Below are 16,736 nucleotides of genomic sequence, written 5' to 3'. Positions count from 1 at the left end.
TGTACAAAGTGATGATGGTACCTTTTCTATTATGTAAAGAACTGGCTGATGTGAGCTCATATTGCTCTGAAACTATTATGTATGATCTCGTCAATACAGTAGATGGGCAGACATGTACTGCCTCTTCATTGTCATGTTTTCTCTAGTTCCTCTGCCACATTTAGATGTTTGTAATGGGTCTTGTTTCATCATTTTGCTCTGAGAGTGATACTGTAAAAAAGTATTTGTGTTGGGTGTATTTTGCCCAGCCTGAAGTGACTTGGCCATCTCTCTCTCACACATTCCTCCTCAAGCGCTGTTAATGTGTACGTACACTACCATTGAAAGGTTTGGGGTCACTTAGAAATGTCCTTGTTTTTGAAAGAAAAGCAAATTTTTTGTCCATTGAAATAACATCAAATTGATCAGAAATACAGTATACACATTGTTAATGTTGTAAATGACTATTGTAGCTGGAAAAAGCTGATTTTTAATGGAATATCTACATAGGCATACAGAGGCCCATTATGAGCAACCATTACTCCTGTGTTCCAATGGCACGTTGTGTTAGCTAATCCAAGTTTATAATTGTATCACTGTTGACGTTGAGATATCCCGGAGTCACCTCTTCACTGTTGACGTTGAGACTGGTGTTGTGTGGATACTATTTAATGAAGCTGCCAGTTGAGGACTTGTGAGGGGTTTGTTTCTCAAACTAGACACTCTAATGTACTTGTTCTTTTGCTCAGTTGTGCACCAGGGCCTCCCACTCCTCTTTCTATTCTGGTTCGAGACAGTTTACGCTTTTCTGTGAAGGGAGTAGTACACAGCGTTGTACGAGATCTTCAGTTTCTTGGCAATTTCTTGCGTGGAATAGCCTTCATTTCTCAGAACAAGAATAGACTGATGAGTTTCAGAAGAAAGTTCTTTGTTTCTTGCCATTTTGAGCCTGTAATCGAACCCACAAATGCTGATGCTCCAGATACTCAACTAGTCTAAAGAAGCCCAGATTTATTGCTTCTTTAATCAGGACAACAGTTTTCAGCTGTGCAAACATAATTGCAAAAGGGTTTTCTAATGATCAATTAGCCTTTTAAAACAATAAACTTGGATTAGCTAACCCAACGTGCCATTGGAACACAGGAGTGATGGTTGCTGATAATTGGCCTCTGTACGTCTATGTAGATATTCCATTACAAATCAGCTGTATACAGATACAATAGTCATTTACAACATTAACAATGTCTACACTGTATGTCTGATCAATTTGATGTTATTTTAATGAACAAAAAAATTGCTTTTCTTTCAAAAACAAGGACATTTCTACATGACCCAAAACTTTTGAACGGTAGTATACGTGTGTGTGTGAGAGAGCTCAGAACGCTGCCTTTTCTGTGGTTTCACAGGAGCGCTGTCAGGATGTGTTTGTCAGGGCAGGAATTTGGGAATGTGTTCCTCAAACAAACTGACAGCAGACGAGGAGAGGAGGAGAGAGGGAGTGAGCGTTTTCAGAGAGAGGGGGAAATGAGAGGACCTAGTCTGCGGTTAGCCCTGTGAGGCTTTTTACTGTGTTTACCCTGACATTTTGTGTGTGTTGTATGTGTAACTGCACTGTCACCCACTTGGAGGGAAGGTGGTCTCAGGCTTCTCATAACAGCAAGGGGTTTATTTGTTACTTCCCTCCCAGCAAGGGGAAGAGAACAAAAATGTATGATTCAGAGAGTGTGAGAGAGAGAGAAGGGGGGGGGGGAGTGAGGACTCTGAAGGAGTAGATATTTTCATAGTGTGGGCAACAACAGGACCACTATAACTTTTCCTAGGAAAGAGAGCCATTCAGACTATCTAGCGAGGTCAATCGTGATATAAGTCAGTATTCGTCCATCCATTTCTGAGGACGTCGGGATATGATGTGGAAACCGTCCACTAGGAGCAACTGTGAGCGCTGTTACCTTGAAGAAGTTTCGGTTTTGATTGGGTGTTGTGGATGGGGATGGCTGTACCTATCTGTCTCTGGCATCTAAGGTTGCATGGTTCAATCCAGGGATAGAAAGTTGTTTTTGAGATTTTTGTTTTAAGCATATGCCAAACCTTAACCCTTACCTTAACCATTCTAAGTTTATGCTTAACCTTAAGATCTCGGAGTTAATGCTTAACTTAGCCCTAACATTAAAAAATCGGAGTTAATGCCTAAACTTAACCTTCCACACTTGTAAATTTGACCTTTGGAACAACTTCGAAATTAACCGTTTGAGAAACATGGATGAACGTCTGATGTGAGACTTTAAGAGCTTGTTGATCTAGCGTACTAGGCTGCGAGGCTCCTTTATCTAGACATAAAGCAAACTCTTTTTTCACTGTACTTGCTCTGGATATCTACATGCTCTGCCTGGTGTAATACCCACAGTCATGACAAGCCCTAGCCATTGCATACACACTGAACAAAAATATAAACACGACATTCAACAATTTCAAAGATTTTACTGAGTTACAGTTCATGTAAGGAAATCAGTCAATTAAAATAAATTCAATAAGCTTTAATCTATGGATTTCACATGACTGGGAATACAGATATGCATCGATTGGTCACAGATGCCTTTTATTTTTTTAAAGGTAGGGGCGTGGATCAGAAAACCAGTCAGTATCTGGTGTGACCACCCTTTGCCTCATGCAGCGTGACACATCTCTTTCACATAGAGTTGATCAGGATGTTGATTGTGGCCTGTGGAATGTTGTCCCACTCCTCTTCAATGGCTGTGTGAAGTTGCTGGATATTGATGTGAACTGGAAGACACTATCGTACACATCAATCCAGAGCATCCCAAACATGCTCAGTGGGTGACATGTCTGGTGAGTATGCAGGCCATAGAAGAACTGGGACATTTTCAGCTTCCAGGAATTGCTTATTATTATATATATAATAGCATTGTTATGCTGAAACATGAGGTGATGGCGGTGGATGAATGGCACAACAATGGGCCTCAGGATCTTGTCACGGTATCTCTGTGCATTCAAATGGCCATCGATAAAATGCAATTGTGTTCATTGTCTGTAGCTTATGCCTCCCCATACCATAAGCCCACCGCCACCATGGGGCACTCTGTTCACAACGTTGACATCGCCCACATGATCCCTTACATGTTGTCTGCCATCTGCCCGGTACAGTTGAAACTGGAATTCATCCGTGAAGAGCACACATCTCCTCCAGAGTGCCAGTGGCCATCGAAGCTGAGCATTTGCTGAACTTGGTTACGACGCTGAACTGCAGTCAGGTCAAGACCCTGGTGAGGATGATGAGCACGCAGATGAGCTTCCCTGAGACGGTTTCTGACAGTTTGTGCAGAAATTCTTCAGTTATGCAAACCCACAGTTTCAGTCAGCAAAACTTTCCAAACTTGAGACATCTGTGGCATTGTGTTGTGTAACAAAACAGCACATTTTAGAGTGGCCTTTTATAGTCCCCAACACAAGGTGCACCTGTGTAATAAGTATGCTGTTTAATCAGCTTCTTGATATGCCACACCTGTCAGGTGGATGGATTATCTTGGCAAAGGAGAAATGCTCACTAACAGGGATGTAAACAAATTTGTACGCAGAATTTGGGAGAAATAAGCTTTTTGTGCGTATGGAAAATTTCTGGGATAATTTCAGCATATGAAACATGGGACCAACACTTTACATGTTGTGTTTATATTTGTGTTCACTACAATATCAGTTAGTCAACTGGATATCTATATTCATGTCTGTCATATCTATTTCTACATCTGTGGTTAAATATGTCATATGGCTGTGACCATTTGGGACACATTATGGTCTTATAACCGGAGGTGCTGCTAAGTACTTGTCCAGATGATGCAGAGACATACAGATACATCCTTCATCAGGCGGTGGCCAAGCAAGACGAGAAGGGTGCTTTCATCCACACACACACACACACACACACACACACACACACACACACACACACACACACACACACACACACACACACACAGCGAGGACAGCTTTGTGTGTGCAGAGGGGTGGAGAAAGGTTTTCCAGGCGAGTGCTCTGTCTGTCTCTACGTGGATAAATCACTTTACACGCACTCTCTGCTGGGGCCACAATTCGTTGGCCCTTCCTGTCACAGTGGCTCTCTGTCTCTGTCCACTACTGTCTGGCCATCATCACTCACTTCCTCAGTACGAATCCACATATAATTTCAGCTTCAGTACAGGCCTAGAATAGAATAGAGTAGAATAGAATAGTCTGCTGCAGTTCTCCCAACCACCCAACCTGGGGTCACAGAACCATTCGTTTTGACTTAATCAATTTCTTTGTATTGACTTGTTCATGTCTCAATCCTTGTCTGACTAAAAGGTAACACACTACACCAAAGAAGAAGGAAGAGACTAGGGCTACAATAACATGGCTGTCTGCCTGTCTGCCTGCCTGCCTGTCTGCTTGTCTGTCTGTCTGCCTGTCTGTCAGACTGCCAGTCCAAGATAACTTTTCCTCCACTTTGTTTTAAAACAGGGGGGGTAGAGATGGACTCCCCGCCTCTCTTCCCCCCCTCCCTCCCTGTCTCTTTTCTTTTCTTTCCCCTGTACATGCCTGTGGAATCCCTTCTGATCCGCTTAATGAGGGGCATATCATCGGTGTAGTGGAGCATAGCGAATGGGAGAGGAGGAGAGAAGGAGAGGGGGAGAGAAAGTGGGAGAGAAGGATAGAAAGCGGGAGAGAGAGATCCACAGGTTTGGCCTTTCATGTCTCGGCTGTGATGGTTCATGGTGTGCTGAGAGCAAGAGCGAGGGAGAGAGAGAGGATTTACAGGTATCACCTTTAATGTTAGGATTCCTGGTACGCTGAGCTAGGGATAGAGAGGAAAAGAGAGAGAGAGAGTAAGAGAGAGAAAGGAAAAGAAAGAAAGAAATAAAGAAAGAGAGAAGAAGAGAGGAAAAGAAAGAGAGAGAGAGTCTCCTGGTCTTTCATGTCTGCTCTGGGAGGGTTCCTGGCGTGCTGATTTGTGCCTTAAGATAAAATCACATTGCCAGGGATTACCACCCAGACCAGACCCTGCCGGTTGCCATGACAACTAGGGGCTCCACCACTCAGCCGCCCACAATAATAAAGTCAAATAAGACATGATGATCTGGGAGGGTGTGTGGTGTGTGTGATGAGGATGAGAGGCCCCACACAGGGGAGAGGGGCAGGAGTGGAAACTTTTTGAGCACATGTGTCTCTATGTGGGTGTCTATGTGTAGCCCCTCCTCATGAAAATCTACTGTACTACTGAATTACTACCCATCACTACACAAGATCTACACATAACCTACTGGTTTTACTACTTGATTGCTATTGAGATGTGTAGTAAACCAGAATTGATTTACGTAGTAATTTAAGTAGTAATGAGTGATAAATTGGGATGTTTCACTTCTGGTGAACACGTATTTCCTACTCGTATCACTACATAATTCTCCCTTAATGATGAGCTTTTGGGTATCTACTACTTAAAATGTACACAATTCATACACGTTCACTATTGAATTACTACGTATTACTGCTGTATGCCTACTCAATCCCTATTGAATTACTACTGCCATTTGTATGTGCAGTATTGTGTCACTACTGAATTGCTCCTGATCCTTCTTCATTTCCTACATAAACCCTTTTAAATTACTATTGAAACTGTCGCATTTACTACAGTTTGCCCATCCAAAATCACTAATGACATCTTGTTTAACTACTGTGTCACTACTAGGCTAGCGTACATTTTATTTCCTCACGTTTTAAACTGTAGGTATATCATCAAACAAGAGATAATACACTTATATAAACAACTGCATTTAAAAAATGTAATTAATGACATATTTCATGACATATGTACACTTTTGTTAATCCCTTTGAGGCCTTGTCTTCATTCAACTTTGATTTAACTATCTTCAGATCCTCTTTTTTTGATGCAGCCACAGTACTCCACCACGTAACCTTTACAAAATAAAGACAAGCACAAGAGACAACCAATTATAAGCCATTTTCAATCACTTAATGTCACATAAGACAAAAGAGAAAAATATTTGATAAACAATGATAATCTTACCAACAATGGCCTCCTCATAATCAAATTTTTTTTTAAACAATGGCCTCAAGTCTTCTTATGCCGAGGGTTAAACACAATACCGTTTTGGCTAGCAATCTTTTTAATCTGGGGTGTGTATGTATCTGCCAGACAGGCAGTGACCTCTCTCCCACCAGGTACAGAGCTTAGCTGATTGGTGAACAGTGATTGATCTCCTCTTTGTTCACAGTGGCTAAGTTCTGCACCTGAGGAGAGCATGACAGCTAGAACCAGACAAAGAGATAAAGGGAGAGAGAGATGGAATGAGAGGATGAGCTGACACCATTTCCCTCCGCTCACACGTCTAAAACATATGAACAGTTTTGCATGCAAGATAAATTCCTCTCTCCTGTCTCTGCATGTCTGAAGAGACCCTACCTACACTGGAGTGGAGATGTACAGTAGGAATTTAGAAGTGTGTGTGTGTGTGTGTGTGTGTGTGTGTGTGTGTGTGTGTGTGCACGCTCCATGGGAATTCGAACTTGGAGTCTCCTTCATAAGTTTGATGTGCTGCACAATTACTAATGAGCCTTGCGTTATGCTCTCCTGCCCATTCTCTGTTTCTCCCTCTCTCTTCTCTCTCGGCACACCTCTCTTTCTCTATTCTCTCTCTCCTCCCGTGTCTCTATGATCTCTCTCTCTTTGGGCAGACTGATGGTGATAGGGATAGGGAGGGCTGGGGACACAGGAGACAGTGTTAATGAGAAATGAGGAGACACAGGCTCTGCTAATGCTGCTGCTCAGTGAGCCACTATGACATGGACCCGGGAGGACCATCTTCCTCCTCCACTTCCTTATCCTCATCTTCCTCCTCTTCCTTGTCCTCTTTTTTTCGAACTCCAAACAGATTTAATCAGCAGCACTAACAAATAGGGATGGGACTCAAAGTGATACTATAGGATTTTGGCAGTGAGGTCCTTTTATCTAGTTCCCCAGAGTCAAACGAATTTGTGGGTACCACAAAGTATACCTTTAAAGATTTTGGGCACTGGCCCACAGGGATAGTAGAACACAATTTCTGCTAGCCCGGGTCCAAAGTCTGTGCTCTGCAATATTTGAAAAGACATTCCACTAGTCGGCGGGCTAGTTGGGCACATTTTCTACTAGCCCGGTCTGAAAAGTACTAGCCTCTGGCTAGCCGGCTAGCTTAATTTCCATCCCGGCTAACAAATATGTTCAAGTCCTATTCGTTAAAACAATATCTATGGTCGATCTTTGCCATTACTACTAACTGATCACACAATGCCATCTCTTATTTGAGTGTGCGATCCGGTACAGAGCATTGTACACAACGATGTTGAACTATTGAGCTCAGACAGTAACTAGCCTAATCAATGGCCCGGGATTCAATCAAATGCGTGTTGTCGTTAAGAGCATTGCACTTGACTTTTAATTAAAGGTAACTATGCTTGCGCCGACCTCCACAGAATATCAGGGAAATTGCCTTTAAAAGCCAGATTGTCGCCAATGCAGTGTGCTGCTCTATAACGTGTTTTTGATTGAATCCCAACCAATGGATCAGAGTGAAAGCATTGAGCTGGAAAGGCAATTGTGGTGGTGGTGCGGTCAGTGGCAGGACGGGAAGTGGTAGGAGGAGAGCTGGTATAGCACTGTCGTCTTTTCTTCCTGAAACAAAATGGCGGTTGTAAGCGAGGACAGATGTGTGAATTAGAAATGAAGGCCATGTGGAGCCTGCCTGTTAAGGACTATATTTAGGGCCTGTTAAAAGAGTAATGACTATGAAAGGCCTGTAAAAGAGAGGAATTACCATCGGTGACAATATCTTAAGCTTGATTTATTACAGCCTAATGGGAGGGAAGTGGGGCACATCAAAGCACAATGAAAACCTTATAGAAAGGTGAAACACAACTTTTTTCACACTAATGCCAGAAGTCAACCTAACTTTGCTCACTTTAATATCCTAGGTTAACCTGACTTTGTTCTCTTTCCATAAGCCTATTGTGAGGTGCCATATTCCTGGTGTGGGACTGTCTAACTGTTTCCCCAGCCAGACTCCAGCACCTCTGACTTGTTATTGGTGTTGTTAATATGGAGCTGAATGCATGAATGGAACTGTGAGAAATCAGAGCCATGTTACTGTTCTTTTCTTAACCGCTTTCAGTGAGACATACAGTACTGTTGCATTGTTGTTGATGATAGGTTCTCAATTCATATTTGGAACAGCGTGAAAGAGACTTGCCTCCCAGAGATGCAGGTGTGTCTCAGCAAGAAAGACAACATTTCATTACAAAATATTGAGGAGAAGGAGAAGGAGAAGAAGAAGGAAGAAGGAGAAAGAGAAAGAGAGGACTATAGAGGACTGTGCCTCCTGTGCCTACTGAGCTGATAACAGTACTACTGAATGACTGGCTCAGTTCAGCAGGAACAGGAGTCCAGCCCACACCAACACCAGATAGACATACAGACAGTCAGACAGACGGACAGGCATCAGAATCATCCTCCAGCCCTGAAGAGCTACACTGATACTATCAGCGGATGCATCCCAAATGACACTGTATTCCCTATATGAGACCGACCGGCTCAATTCGGTTATGTAGCAAAATTAGAAATTGTATTTTTTACATTTTTTACATCCCATGTCTGGAATACACTGCCATCAGACACACATAACTGCACCACATATCACACTTTCACAAAATACATGAAGACATGGCTAAAGGTCAATCAGACTTGTGAACATAATCCCTAGCTGTGTATTGCCACTTTCCATGTTGTCTGTTGTCTGTAGCTTGTGAGGTGTGGAAACACTTTGTTGTTTTTATGGATTTTGTCTTGTTGCTTTTTGTTCTATGTTGCTCTGTCTGTATGCTACATCTTGCTTGTCCTATGTTGCTCTGTCTGTATGCTATGTCTTGCTTGTCCTATGTTACTCTGCGTGTGCTCACTGTTCAATGATTGTCTATATTGTAATTGTTTTTAATAACCTGCCCAGGGACTGCGGTTGAAAATTAGCCGGCTGGCTAAAACCGGCACTTTTACTGAAACGTTGATTAATGTGCACTGTCCCTGTAAAAATAAAATAAACTCAAACTCAATAAACTCAAACATTGGATAAAAGTAGAGACTAGGAGCCAGAAAATGGTATATCATACACTACAGTTGAGGAACAATGGGAAAGTAATTCTGCTTTGAAAGTTGATAAACTTGTAACCTCGATTTTGAGAAAATGGCCTTTGAATGTTTTGGTACTCTACCTACAGGAGAGCTCTTCTTTGTCTACACCCATTCAGCATCGTTCACACCCTCTTAAGATTAAGCCCCACAAATCTCTTTAAGAATTCACATGTGAGGCTATGTACTAAACAAACAAAGATTTCAAGACTAAAGGCTGTGTTATAGTACGGGTGTGTTTGTAAATTGAATCTGGAGTGCCAGAGTGTGCTCTGGGCGTTCGTAAACTCAGAGCGTTGTCAGATTGTCTGTTCGTAAATTCAGAGCATTTTGCTCTCGGAGGAGTAGGGTTGATTCGAGTGTTCTGACCTAACAACAGCAGCCAAGCACCCATGCTAACTGGCTAACATTGACTAAATACTTCCAGACACAAATGAGAGAACAGCTCACTCTGACCATTTTACTCGCCCTAGCAGAGCTGGTTAGGTTGTTTTTATGTTATTCAGAGCATTGGTGACTGCAACTGTGCTGCTGCCAAAAATGTGCTTACGCTTTTTTGCCAACGTTTACTGACACCAGCCATATTCAAAGGGTGTTGAGCGTTCGTAAATTTAGTCAGATATTCTGCGCTCTAGCACACTCAGACGAGAGTGTTCTGAAATCGGAGTAGATAGCCAGAGCGAATTTACCAGCTACGTCTATCGACAGTTGTCACTGTGACATCATAAACATTCTATTGAAATAGTTACTTGCATAGTGGAGTCTTTTGTTTAGACATGTAGCTAGCTAGCTAAACAATTAACCATAATCCCAACTCATAATGTTACTACCCTGAATGAATCTGCACATAGCTAACATTAGGCAATAACTAGCAATGCAAATGGCTCTGAGATACAAATAATATTACTACACAGATCATACATGTAACATTAGCTAGCTAGCCAGCCAGCTAATATTAGCTAGCTAGCTAACAGTACACTTTAACTTGAAATGAAAATTACTTTCTGGCAAAATTAGAAACGTGTAAAATCTGAAAATGTAATTAGCTAGACTCTCTTACCCGTATACATGGATGGACAGTTCTCCCGCTCTGTCACGGATGCCATGGTTGCCCTTAGTTTGAAGATGTAATCCGGAGACAGGCGTCTACATATTTGCAATCTCCCCAGCTATCATACTCTAATTCCACTGATTTCAAATCTCGGTCCTCCAGAAAGTGGAGAGCAACACTTATGCAGTTCTGCTACATGATATGTTTTAAAAAAGCTGGATTAGAAAGGATTACCTACACATACTGACCAGCTCATATTATAGACAGAAGAGTGTTACATGGCAGACCAATCCGAACTCATCCCTCGGCATGTGCAGCTCACTCATTATCTCAGCCAATCATGGCTAACGGGAAGGTTTGCTCACTTTTTCCATGGCTAAACCAACTAGGCTCATAATTTAACAATTGTATTTGTATTTACAGGTGGCATACAAGTTTGTTATTAAGGCACATGAAAGTTCACATGTTCCAGAAGACATTTCTGCCAAAAAACGCATTTTGATATATTTTTTTATTTTTATTTCAAATGGCACTCCTGTGAAGTAGTGACGCGACATATGGCTAGTTTCCTGAAACAAATCACATATAGTGCAGTACTTTTGACCAGAGCAACGTCCCTATATTGTGTGCTATACCTATGGGCCCTGGCCAAAAGTAGTGTACAATACAGGGAAAAGGGTACCATATGGAACGCAGATACTCCCATGACTGTACTATGAATTGCACACCAGCTCTGAAGAGAACAGCCAGCTGTTATTATCTGTTTTGATAGCAGCACTCCTGCTCTTACACTGTTCTCACTTACAGGCTGTCCAGCTGCCCGCCTTGGGACATGAGAGGGAGAGGAAAAGCTGAGGAGTCACAAGGAAGTAATGCTCTCACTACTTCCTCTCCAGACAGGAAGACAGAACCAGAATCCAACTTCTATATGGCTTCATGTCCTTATTTCTTTTCCTGCGTAATCACTGAAGTGAAAGCAAAGATGGTGGATAAACAAAGATGTCCCATTTAGGATGTTTACCAAACAAATTGTCAGTTCCGGTCTGCGTAACGGGGTGGCTCTCCCATAGGCACCAATGTATTATCAGCTGGGTCTGGTCTGCTTAGTTAATTGACTGTATATGAACCAGAGAAAAGTAGGGACTGGGATGTCTTGCTTTCTCTTCAGTCTTTGATTGAACCTGGTCAGAAATATTACACTATACACTCAGTGGCTAGTTTATTAGTTACACACATCTAGTACCGGGTCGGAACCCCTTTGCCTCCAGAACTGCCTTAATTCTTTGGGGGATGGATTCTATGTTCAGATACAGTTTGGCATTCAAACGTTGCTCAATTGGACTCAAGGGTCTTAACGTGTGCCAGCAAAACATTCCCCACTGCCACCAGCCTGTACCATTGAGACCAGGCAGGATGGGGCCATGGACTCATGCTGCTTACGCCAAATCCTTGCTCACCACTGTTGTACTACACCTTTATTTGCTTGATTGTGGCCCTCCTGTTAGCTTGCACGATTCTTTCCATTCTTCTTTTACCTCAACGAGCTGTTTTCGACCACAGGACTGCCGCAGACTGGGTGTTTTTTGTTTGTCACCCTATTCTCTGTAGGAAAAGCCCAGGAGGCCACCCGTTTCTGAGATACTGGAACCGGCGCGCCTGGCACTTGACGATCATACCACACTCAAAGTTGCATAGGTCACTCGTTTTGCCCATTTTAACGTTCAATCAAACAGTAACTGAATGCCTTGATGTCTGCTTTATATAGCAAGCCACAACCCTGTGACTCAACTGTCTGTAGGAGGGCGAACCATTTTCGTGAACAGGGTAGTGCACCTAATAAACTGTCCACTGAGTGTATAGTACACTATATTGGGATGCCCACAGCTATGGAGTGAGAACCTATCCAGTTCTTTTCTCCATGGGTGCTCCAAATAGTGAGGTATTTTTGGGACACAGATTGGTCGTTCCACGAAATGAGTCCCTTTTGGGTAGTGTACTCACATCATTTTAACATTCTGTCATAAAGAGCACATGTCCAACTTAATACAAAATATGTTTTCCATTGCAAGAGTTTCAATTTAAAAAAATACAATAGTATGTACCCATTAAGTGCAAAATAAAGTAACAGGGTTGACTGTAACAGGGTTGACATTTTAAATATTAAATCAGCAATAAATCCCCTTCTGAAAGGAGGAATGGAAGCTTTTTTAAATGCCTTATAATGAATTGCTAATCACATTAAATAAATAATAATCTCCAGAAATGACTTTGCCAAAGCAACAAAAATAACTAGGGCCGCATTCACATGCTCATCGGAACTTCCTATTTCCTAGTTGTGATGTCAACTTTGTTTCATTCATGTGCTTTTTGGTCAGAACAAATTCTTCAACCAATATGATTTTAGCTAGCTTGATAATGTTAATATTTATAAAGTTACCTAGCTTGCTTAACGTTGATGATATGGTCAAATTAGCTAAATTGTCCATATTTATAAGGTTGCAATCTTTTGGTTGAAAAGGTAAGTGGTGAAACGTCACCACTCGGCAACTATATTTTTCAGGCGGAACTAGGAATTTCCGATAACTCTGATACCACGTGAATGCGAGCTTTTCAATGATGGTGAAAATGTGGAGGAACTTTGGGGTTAAAAGATTCAACTCCAGAGGGTGCACAGAGGAACATGCCAAAATTCAGCATTTTGTCACTTTAGCAAACTAAAAAACAGTTTTACTTCAGTTGACATGCGGTCTATATTAAAGGGCACTTCATTTAATATAACATGCTTTTAAAATTCTTAATCAAATCAAATGTATTTATTTATAGCCCTTCTTACAACAGCTGATATCTCAAAGTGCTGTACAGAAACCCAGCCTAAAACCCCAAACAGCAAGCAATGCAGGTGTAGAAGCACAATTGGTGAACAATTTCTACTTAAAATGTCAAAGGGATGCAAAAGAGACTAATTTTGTGGAATGACCCAGATAGTAGATGGAGAAAGACAGACCAGAGTGTGCAAAGCCAGACCATCATGGTAAATTCCCCTAGAGCTGCTCAGTGTGTTTAGTCTGTGGCTGGGATCTGCTCTAAGAGTTTACATGGGAAATACCACCATGAAACGTATGTTTTCATACTATTCACCTTACCTCACTAACTCTAACTCTGTAATCAAGGGTTCTCAAAAATATAGGAATCAAAGAGAAATCCTATTCTCATGGCATTTGTAAACATGAAATGTGGTCTTTTTAATAAAGTGCTGGCTAGGTTGACAAGACATTTATTTTCCTCAGGAAATGAGTCTTGTGACGAATATTTTCTACACTTGATCATGTGGATCTGTCAATAAAAAACATTGTAAAACAATGCACATCTTTTTTTAATTAAATTGTAGATGGAAATGTATTTCAGTGTACACCACAGTTACACAATATACATACATATACTTATTGTTTTAACATATCATTTCATTGTTTTGCCCTAAAAGTGATGTTATGGAACTGTATAATTTCAGACAGTAGTTTTGAGTGGTACTCAGAGGCCATTTTGTATGATATGTTACCTCATAACAACAACATTTTCTGGGGCAATTCGTATGATACAGTGCCTTTGGAAAGTATTCAGACCAATTTACTTTTTCCACATTTTGTTACGTTACAGCCTTATTCTAAAATGGATAAAATAAATACAAATCCTCAGCAATCTACACACAATGCCCCATAATGATGAAGCAAAAACAGTTTTTTAGAAATGTTTGCAAATGTATTAACAATACAACTTAAATACCTTATTTACATAAGTATTCAGACACTTTGCTATGACTCGATATTGAGCTCACGTGCGTCCTCTTTCCATTGATCATCCTTGAGATGTTTCTACAACTTGAATGGAGTCTACCTGTGGTAAATTCAATTGATGATTTGAAAAGGCACACATCTTTCAATATAAGGTCCCACAGTTGACAGTGCATGTCAGAGCGAAAACTAAGCCATGAGGTTGAAGGAATTGTCCGTAGAGCTCAGAGACAGGATTGTGTCGAGGCACAGATCTGGGGAAGGATACCAAAAAATGTATGCAGCATTGAAGGTCCCCAAGAACACAGTGGCCTCCATCATTCTTAAATGGAAGAAGTTTGGAACCACCTAGACTCTTCCTAGAGCTGGCCACCCAGCCAAATTGAGAAATCGGGGGAGAAGTGCATTGGTCAGGGAGTTGACCAAGAACCCGATGGTCACTCTGACAGAGCTCTAGATTTCCTCTGTGGAGATGGGAGAACCTTCCAGAAGGACAACCATCTCTGCAGCACCACCAATCAGGCCTTTATGGTAGTGGCCAGACGGAAGCCACTTCTCAGTAAAAGGCACATGACAGCCCGCTTGGAGTTTGTCAAAGGGCACCTAAAGACTCTTGGACCATGAGAAGCAAGATTCTCTGGTCTGATGAAACCAAGATTCAACTCTTTGGCCTGAATGCCAAGCGTCACGTCTGGAGGAAACCTGGCACCATCCCTACGGTGAAGCACGGTGGTGGCAGCATTATGCTGTGGGATGTTTTTCAGTGGTAGGGACTGGGAGACTAGTCAGGATTGAGGCAAAGATGAACGGAGCAAAGTACAGAGAGATCCTTGATGAAAACCTGCTCCAGAGCGCTCAGGACCGCAGACTGGTGGTGACGGTTCACCTTCCAGCAAGACAACGACCCAAGCACACAGCCAAGACAAGGCAGGAGTGGCTTCGGGACAAGTCTCTGTATGTCCTTGAGTGGTCCATCCAGAGTCCGGACTTGAACCCGATCCAACATCTCTGGAGAGCCCTGAAAATAGCTGTGCAGCAACGCTCCCCATCCAACCTGACAGAGCTTGAGAGGAACTGCAGAGAAGAATGGGAGAAAGTTTGTAGCGTCATACCCAAGAAGACTTGAGGCTGTAATCGCTGCTAAAGGTGCTTCAACAAAGTACTGAGTAACGGGTCTGAATACTTATGTAAATGTGATATTTCTGTTTGTTATTTTTAATAAATTAGCTAAAATTTATAAAAAACTGTTTTTGCTTTGTCATTATGGGGTCCTGTGTGTAGATTTCTGAGTATTTTTTTTTTTAATCCATTATAGAATAAGGCTGCACCGTAACAAAATGTGAAAAAAGTCAACGGGTGAATACTTTCCAAAGGTACTGTATGTTACAAATCCAATTTGTACAATATTTGTTGTGCTTAAGATCCCGGACTGCATCTTTAAGTCAGCCAATGTACAGAATCTAAAAACCACAATGACTCAGATCAGTTTACAGACCATTACTCAGATTGTATTACACACATTTGAAATATTTACATATTCATAATCAGAGTTGAAGGGTTGTCATGGTTTGTATTCAATACCATCCAGTATAGTTGCTGTAGAGACATTCTGTCAGTAAACATAACAAGAGTTCCATGTCATTCCCTTCAACACACAAATGATGTTTCTCCATGTGTGTATAATGTGAGGAATGTGTTCTGAGACAGTTATATGAGTGGGAAGGTTAGGACACGTTTTATGACTTGTTGCCCTTGCGTGGCTAAAAGTGTGTCTTGGTCAATGTTCCCGCTAAGCTGCGTGCCAGCCTGGCCACGCAGCTCCTGGAGAAGTCCCGTGCAGAAACACACAAGATTGAACTTCACTAAAATGTACACTATCTTTCCTGGCTTAAAACAGATAACATTTTCACTCTACTGTGTTCATTGGGATTGAATCAACATAATTACAGTCCCTTTCAATGCATCAAACCAAATCTAACTTCAAGACAGAGTTGGTGATTTTGTTGTAGGCTGAGGAGCGCATCAGAGTAGCTCTTTCTATTTCACAGGCATGAGCTGTTTTTCCATCACCCATGGTCAGAGAGTAGCCTAGATCAGAGTAGCCACTGGTTTTGCCTCGGGACCCAAACAGGTTCTCTCAGTCGCCACCCAATATTCGTATTGTGAAAAATCATCTCCAAAATACAATCTGTAAAACTATTTATAAGGCTATATTGATATTAAATGTCGCAATTATATGACAACTGAACAACATTCCCACCTCTTGCATTGTCAATAATAAAAATGTCCCCGATTGTTGATGAAGAGTTATAAACTCACTGGTTTGAGGCCACAAAATCAACCAACTTGGAGCTGCTAATAGTTAGATCTAAAAATTAGCAATGTGTGCACATTTGTTGATACTCTTTGCTAGTTAGTGAGTTACTAGGCCGGTTATAGCAAATTTGGGTCAGCAATAGGAGAGTGATTCCTTCCTACAAAATCACAAAACTTTGACATATCTAACTCTTTGAAAAGCGAGTCAAGGGAGCTTTTTTTGTCTTAAAGGGGCAGTGTCCTATATTGAGACAGGCTTGAATATGCAAATAAGCCAATAGGCAGAGGGTAGAATGCATTTTTGTATGATTCTCTATATGGTAATAATAATGCAAAACAAAAATGTAAAGTGGTTTCTTGCTTCTTGCATTATATA

General features: G+C 41.6%; 1 long non-coding RNA gene across 1 annotated transcript in view; it reads left to right on the top strand.

Annotated features, from left to right (window-relative positions):
- LOC106580560 (uncharacterized) overlaps window positions 1-13,616 on the top strand; it is a 61,358-nt gene extending 47,742 nt beyond the window's left edge. The window contains exon 6 of the long non-coding RNA XR_001322907.3: window positions 11,064-13,616. This is a non-coding gene — a long non-coding RNA (uncharacterized LOC106580560). The remainder of the gene's footprint in view (window positions 1-11,063) is intronic.
- Window positions 13,617-16,736: the final 3,120 nt, after the last annotated feature.

Source organism: Salmo salar, chromosome 20, assembly GCF_965601325.2.
Source record: "Salmo salar chromosome 20, fSalSal1, whole genome shotgun sequence".
Classification (NCBI taxonomy): Eukaryota; Metazoa; Chordata; class Actinopteri; order Salmoniformes; family Salmonidae; genus Salmo; species Salmo salar.
Note: the sequence above shows the minus strand (reverse complement) of the source record. Positions and strands in the feature narration are given on the sequence as shown.